The sequence below is a fragment of the Calonectris borealis genome, unplaced genomic scaffold, assembly GCF_964195595.1.
Source record: "Calonectris borealis unplaced genomic scaffold, bCalBor7.hap1.2 HAP1_SCAFFOLD_257, whole genome shotgun sequence".
Lineage (NCBI taxonomy): Eukaryota > Metazoa > Chordata > Aves > Procellariiformes > Procellariidae > Calonectris > Calonectris borealis.
In genome coordinates this window covers 1-7,093 of record NW_027441641.1, presented here as the reverse complement: position 1 = coordinate 7,093, position 7,093 = coordinate 1, and the positions used below count along the sequence as shown (strand labels likewise).

At 49.0% G+C, this 7,093-nt stretch overlaps 1 long non-coding RNA gene across 1 annotated transcript; it reads right to left on the bottom strand.

Annotated features, from left to right (window-relative positions):
- Positions 1-4,167: 4,167 nt before the first annotated feature.
- LOC142077456 (uncharacterized) lies at positions 4,168-6,312 on the bottom strand. The gene is made up of 3 exons (XR_012671838.1): positions 6,186-6,312; positions 5,690-5,802; positions 4,168-4,526 (listed from the first exon to the last, which is right to left on the bottom strand). It is a non-coding gene; the product is annotated as an uncharacterized LOC142077456 (long non-coding RNA).
- Positions 6,313-7,093: the final 781 nt, after the last annotated feature.

Genomic DNA, 7,093 nt, shown 5'->3' with positions numbered 1-7,093 from the left:
AGAAAATTTCAAAAGCAACAGGCTACAGGATAGACAAACTAAAACGTCAGACAGAAAATTCATTAAAGTAGACACAGAAAGAAAATTTTAAAAGCGACAAGTATGGGAGACACAGGAAAACATAAAAAATAGGGACAGAAAAAACAGATAAACTGTGACACAGAAAGAAAATTTAAAATGCAACCACTTTAAGGAAAGACAAGAATAAATTTTAAAATAAGAATGGGGAAAAAATAGACACACACATAAAAGTAAATTTAGAAAGCAACAGGGAACATGACACGGCACAGAATTAAAAAATACGGATAGGGAGCCTGATAAAAGACACAAAGAAAATTGAAGAAGCGATACAGTACAGGACAGACCGGAGAGATTTAGAAGATGAAGACAGTCAACTGCAGAAAAGTAGTCATAGACACAAAATTTAAAATTGACAGACTATAGTATAGACAGGAAAAAATTAAAAAACGACAGGAAACTAAATAAATGGAGGTATAGAAAGAAAATTTTTAAAGCAACTGGGAACAGGACAGAGAGGGAAGAATTAAAAAATAGGGACAGGGAATCAGATAGAGGGAGACATAGAAAGAAATTTTTCAAAGCGACAAGCTACCAGAAACACAGGAAAGAATTAAAAAGTAGGAACAGGGATGAGAATAGAAGGAAATATTGAAAGAAAATTTAAAAAGTGAGAAGATATTCGGAAGAAAGAGACGAATTAAAATTTAGGGAAAAGGAACCCGAAAAAGGGAATTATTGAAAGAGAAACTAAATAGCAATGGGGTACAAGAAAAATAAGGAATAATTAAAAAATCAAGATGGGCCGGATAAAGAGACGTAGAAGGAATTTTAAAAAGCAACCGAGTACAAGAAACATAGACAAGAATTAAAACATAGGGACAGGGAGATGGATAGAGGACAACATAAAAAAAGAACTAAAACGGCAATTGGGTACAAGAAACAAAGGAATATTAAAAAAACAGGGACAGGGAGATGGAGAGAGGACAAAGTAGAAAAAAAACTTAAACGGTGATTGGGTCCAAGAAACACAGGAATATTAAGAAAACAGGGACAGGGAGATGGATAGAAGGAACCACAATGAGAAAACATTAAAAGCAATGAGGTACAAGAAACACAGGAAACAATTAAAAAATAGGGACAGGGAGATGGATAGAAGGAAACATAGAAAGAAAATTTTAAAAGCAATTAAGTACAGGATAGAGGGAGGAATTAAAAAATAGCGACAGGGTGCCAGAGAGAGGGAAACGTACAAAGAGAAATTAAAATGTAACGGGATATAGAAAACATAGGAAAACCTTAAAAAATAAGGAGAGGGAGACACAGAGAGGGAAACATAGAAACAAATTAATAGGTGAAGCGGTACAGGGCAGAGTTGGCAGAAGAGTAACAAGTTTTGGGGAGCCGGACAGGTAGGTGGGCCGGCAGAGAGGGAGACAGAAGCAGGGACGGGCAGGGAGGCAGGCAGAGACCTAGGGAAGGGCGGCAGAGATGGACCGGGACGCGCGAGAGAGGAAGTGTGACTCGCCGCAGCTCCCGGCACCGGTGCGAGACCTCCGCCGCCCCGACGCTTTTCTCTCTGCCTCGGCGGCAGGCGCCTCGACGCTCCAGCACCGCGAGCCTTCCCAGTGGCTCGCACGTGCGGCCGACGGAGGAACCGAGCTCCCAGCACCGTGTGCCGGTGGTGCGCTCTGTCGGGGACGGCTTGGAGGGATCCTTCCTCGCCATGGGCACCGGCCGTTTCGTGCTGCAGGCAGCTGCCAGCGGGACCTTCTCGGATTCCAACCTCAGGCAGCTCACCTTCTTCAGCTCCCTCAGGCAGGCATGCCTGGGCAGACGCTTCCCTGGCTAAAGGAAGGAATTAAAAAATAGGGATACTGAGCCAGATAGAGGGAGACATAGAAATAAAACTTAAAAAGTGACGGGGTACAGGACAGGTAGGAAAACATTAAGAAATAAAGACAGGGAGACGAAGGAGGGATACATAGAAGGAGAAACTAGAAAGCGGCAGGTAAAGGGAAACATAGGAAAAACTTTTAAAATAGGGATGGGAAGGAAGATAGTGGGAGAAATAGGAAGACCTTTCAAAAAGCGACAGAATACAATTCACACAGGTGAGAATTAAAAAATAAGGCTGGCAAGAGACAAAGAGATATATGTATAAATGAAATTTTTAAGATGATGGGATAAAGGAAAGAGCGAGAAGAAATAAAAAATAGGAAAAGGGAGCCAAATACAGGGAGGCGTAGAAAGAAATTTTGAAAAGCTATGGGGTACAGAGCAGAGGCAGGTATTTATGAAAAAACAGAGTCAGGGAGCCAGATACTGGTAGGTAGAGAAATGAAATTTAAAAAGTAATTGGGGTACAAAGCAAAGCAGAAAAACTAAAAAAAAAAACCGGAGACGGAGCTGGTTCGAGAGAGACATAGAAACAGTTTAAAAGGCAAGAGGGTACTGGGCAGAGTTGGAAGAACAATAACAAGTTTGGAGGAGCCATACAGGTAGGTGGGCGGGCAGAGAGGGAGACGGAGGAAGGAGGCAGGCAGACATCTGGAGAAGGGTGGCAGAGATGGGCCAGGATGCAGAGGGGAGGACACGCAACTTACCGCAGCTCCCGGTGCCGGCAGGAGACCTTCACTGCCCTGACGCTTACCTCTCTGCATCTGCCCCTTCCTCCTCTGCAGTGCCGCCAGCCCCACCCTCACCCGTTCTGCAGCACGCAGTGGATGCCCAGATGCTCCTCATCCGCAAGGCTTCCTCGACACACGGTAGCTCACGCACGTAGCGGAGACAACGAGCTTCCAGCACCACGTGCTGGCGTCCGCTCTGTCGAGGGCGGCTTGGCGAGATCCTTTCTCACCGCCGGCCATTCGTTGCTGGAGGCAGCTGCCTCTGGGACCCCCTCGGATTCCCTCCGCAGCCAGTTTTCCCTTCATCGGCTCCCTCGGGCAGGCGTGCCCAGGCAGCCCCCTTTACAGCGAGAGCCCCTTAGCCCAGCAGGGCTTCACTGGCCACACCTAGGCTGCCCCAGCCCCAGCTGGAGCCCATCGGGAGCAGGGGCCATTGGCAAAGTGCCACAGCACATCACCCTCTCCCCTGCACCTGTCCACAGCCACGAGCCCTGCCCCAGGGGCTGCAAACATATCCAGGGGCACAGAGAAGGCCAGGAAAAGCTTATTCATTAATGCACGTAAGAAATCCCAGGAGTGAATTGGCTGCAAGGTTTGGTGTGCAAATGCAGCGGGAAAGAGGAAGAAAAGGGAAGAGAAAAGCAGGAGGAAGGACAGAAGAACATAGAGAAGAGGTGTGGTACAGGGAGCCAGAAAACAGGACACTGCGAAAAAGAGAGGGGTGGGGAGTAGAACAATTGTGTAGAGAGAGGAGAGCAGAGAGATTGCAGAAAACAACAGGGACAGAGAGAGGGAGGAAAAAATAAGAGAGACGGGGAGCGGGAGAGAGAGGCGGAAGGAACCAGCGGGACAAAACAGAGACAAGACAAGGGACGGGGAAAAATTCTAAAGTGATAGGGGAAAAAAAACATAAGCAAGAAATAAAAAATAGAAACAGGGAGCCAGACAAAGGTAGACGTGGAAAGAAACTTTCAAAAAGCAACTGGGTACAAGAAAGATAGGCAAGAACTAACAAATAGGGGCAGGGAGATGTAGAAAGAAAGTGCAGAAAGCAACAGGATAAAGGACAGAAAAGGAAGAATTAAGAATTATAAACAAGGAAATGGATAGAGCGAGTCGTAGAAAGAAAATTTAGAAAGCGATAGTGTGCAGGAAACCAGCAAGAAATTAAAATTAGGTCAGGGAGACTGAGAGAGGGAAAGGTAGCAAGAAAATTTAAAAAGCGACTGCGTTGGAGAAACATACGCAAGAATTAAAAAGATAGGGATGGAGAGGTTAAAAGAAAGTTTCAAGAGCGATGGGGTACAAGAAACATAGGGAAGAATTAAAAAATAGGGACACAGACGCTGATATAAGAAAACTGTGGTGGGTTGACCGTGGCTGGCCGCCTGCCAAACCGCTCTATCGCTCCCCCTCCTCAACAAGACAGGGGAAGAAAATACAACAAAAAAGCTTGTAGGTTGAGATAAGGACAAAGAGATCGTTCACCAATTACTAGCACAGGCAGAACAGACTCGACTTGGGGAAATTAATTTAATTTATTGTCAATCAAAATCAGAGTAGGATAAAGAGAAATAAGAACATCTAAAAAACACCTTCCCCCCACTCTATTCTTTTTTCCTAAGCTCATCTTCGCTCCCGACTTCTCTACATCCTCCCCCCGAGCAATGCAGAGGGACAGGGAGCGAGGGTTGCGAGCAGTTCATCGCACGTCATCTCTGCTGCTCCTTCCTCCTCACGCTCTTTTTCTGCTCCAGCGTGGGGTCCCTCCCACGGGGCCACAAGTGCTGATAGAAGCCCATTCCAGCGCTAGCTCTCCACAGAGTCACAGCTTCCTTCAGGCACAACCACCCGCTGCGGCGTGGGGTCCTCCACGGGCTGCAGGAGAACAACCTGCGTCACCGCGTTCTTCGACCACAGGCTGCAGGGGAATCTCTGCTCCGGTGCCTGGAGTACCTCCTCCCCCTCCTTCACTGACCTTCATGTCTGCAGGGCTCTTAAACACTCACATTTCCTCTATCGCAGCTTCTGCACAGCATTTTTTAGCCCTTCTTAAACGTCCATCACAGAGGCGTTACCAGCGTTGCTGATGGGCTCAGCTTCGATCGGCAGCAGATCCGTCTCAAAGACGGAACTGGCTGTGCCCAACATGAGGGCGACTCCTCGTCCCTTCTCACAGAACCCACCCTTGCAGCCCCTGCCCCGCTCCAGCTAACAAAACCTTACCGCGTAAACCCAATACAACAGCGATCGGCTACAGGGCAGAGAAGGGGGATTGAAAAATAGGGAAAGGGACCCACAGAGAGAGAGGCACAGAGAAAAAAAATTAGCGATGGGCTACAGGCCCGAGAGGAGGAAATGACAGGGAACTAGACTGAGAGAGATGAAGAAAAACAAAGAATAGTGATGGGCCACAGGGCAGAGAGGGAGGATTTAAAAAAGGTGACTGTAATATGGACAGAGATAAACAGAAATACCAAAAAAACTCGATGAGCTGAAGGGGAGAGACAGAGGAATTAAAGAATAGGGACAGGGAGCCAAACAGAGAAAGAACGATACAGACAAAAATGGGCCATGGGACAGAGAGGGAAGAAATGAAAACATAGGAACAAGAGAATCTAAGAAAGGAAAAATGTATCTAGAATACAGGGCAGAGAGAGGGGAATTAAAAAATAGGGACATGGAGACAGATGGAGGTGGGGGGGGTAGGAACTGTGAAGGGCTAACGGGCAGACGGGGAGAAATTTAAGAAATTGGGATAGGAAGACAGATAGATAGAGGGAGAAAGACAAAACTAGTGATTGACTGCAGGACAGAGACAGAGGATGAAAAAGAGGGACAAGGAACAGGATAGAAGCACAGAGAAAAAAAGAAACCGGAAAAGTATAATGATAGATAAAGACGGGGACTTGGAGAACGAGAGAGGGAGAGGTGCAGAGAAGAAAAAAAAAATGACCGCAGTAAGAGAAAGAGAACGGGGGGGCAGGGAGGGACCGGGATGCAGAAGAGGAACTACACAGCCTTGAGGCTCCAGAACTCACCGCAGCTCCCGCTCTCAGAGCTGCTGGAGAATTTCACAGTTCGGACGCATCTTCGTCTCTCCCTCTCTGTCTCCTTCCTCCTCCGTAGCTGCGGTCGCTTGACTGTCATCCCCCTGAGAGAATAAATCAGTGTCTCACAGCTCTTACAATACGAGGCTTACGAGATACATAGCCTCACACGCGCACACTCTGCGTGGCTGTAGTGTGCTTTCGGGTACGCGTACAGACGTACTGTGCGGTGCATGTTGGTGATCAGATCTGCCGAGGACTACGCTAAAAGGGATCCTCCCTCACCTGGTGAGGCAGGCTGGCTCCTGCCTGCAGCTGGAGGCAGCTGCCAGCTGGATCCTCTTTATTTTATTCTTCAGCTGCTTTACCTTTTTCTGGCCTCTCCAGCTTCAGCCGCAGCAGCTCCTGCCCACAGCCAGCAAGTGTCCAGCTGTCCCTTTTCGCCCATGCCACTAGGAGAATGAGGCCAAAGGCGACCCACACAAACCTGAGCCAGACGCAATCAACAACATCCCCGGAGAGGAACCGACGACCGAGTCCTCGGTGCTGCCTCTGGGAGAGGGAAAGAGCAAGCAACCGTTATCCACAGTGATGACTGTAGCTCTCCTCAGGCAGGAACCCCTCCTTTTGCAGGAGCTCCTAGAGACACCGCTCCTTCCCCGAACTGATGCTAACGGCACCTGCATTTATGGAGAATAAAGCATATTCAAGGGTCAGCTTGCTGCCGTGAGGACAGGGTTTGAGGGCAGTCTGTGGCTACGGGACAGGCTTCAAGGGAGGTGATGGAGCTGGAGACAGCTGCAGGGGGTGAGCAGGGCTGGAGGAGTTTTCTTGAGTTGGAGAAGCACCCGGCACCTTTTCCAGGGGGTGGGAAGGCCTCCGGGTACCCAGAGGGGTGGGGGCAGCCATCTCCTGCGCCTCTTCCTGCCTCCTCTCCACCGGCTCTCAGAAAATCCCTGGAAGCAGCCCTGAGGGGGCCTGACTCCAACTGACCGTCAGCCTGTTGCACCGGTGCGTCAGAAATGTGCGGCTCATCGGCACGCTCAGGCATGCGTGCCCCGGCAGCACCATCCCCTGGGGCTACAGCCCTTTGACATAGAGGGGCCATCACCATCAGCCTCACTGGCCCCCCCTGAAGCTCCTCCAGCCCCAGCCCGCAGCTGCAGCCATGGCCCCTCACACCCGCTATTTAGCCTGCTCCCCTGGACTCTGACAGTCACTCACCATGTACAAAGGACTACAGGCACAGCCATGAGAGCAAAGGACACAGCAAGTGTTTATTCGTTAATGCGTTTAAGTTCCAGGAGCGAGTCTGCTCCGGGGCTCGGTGCCTGTAGCGAGACAACTCGGCAATCGTTACTGGAGCAGCAGATACAGAGAACGAAACTACAGTGA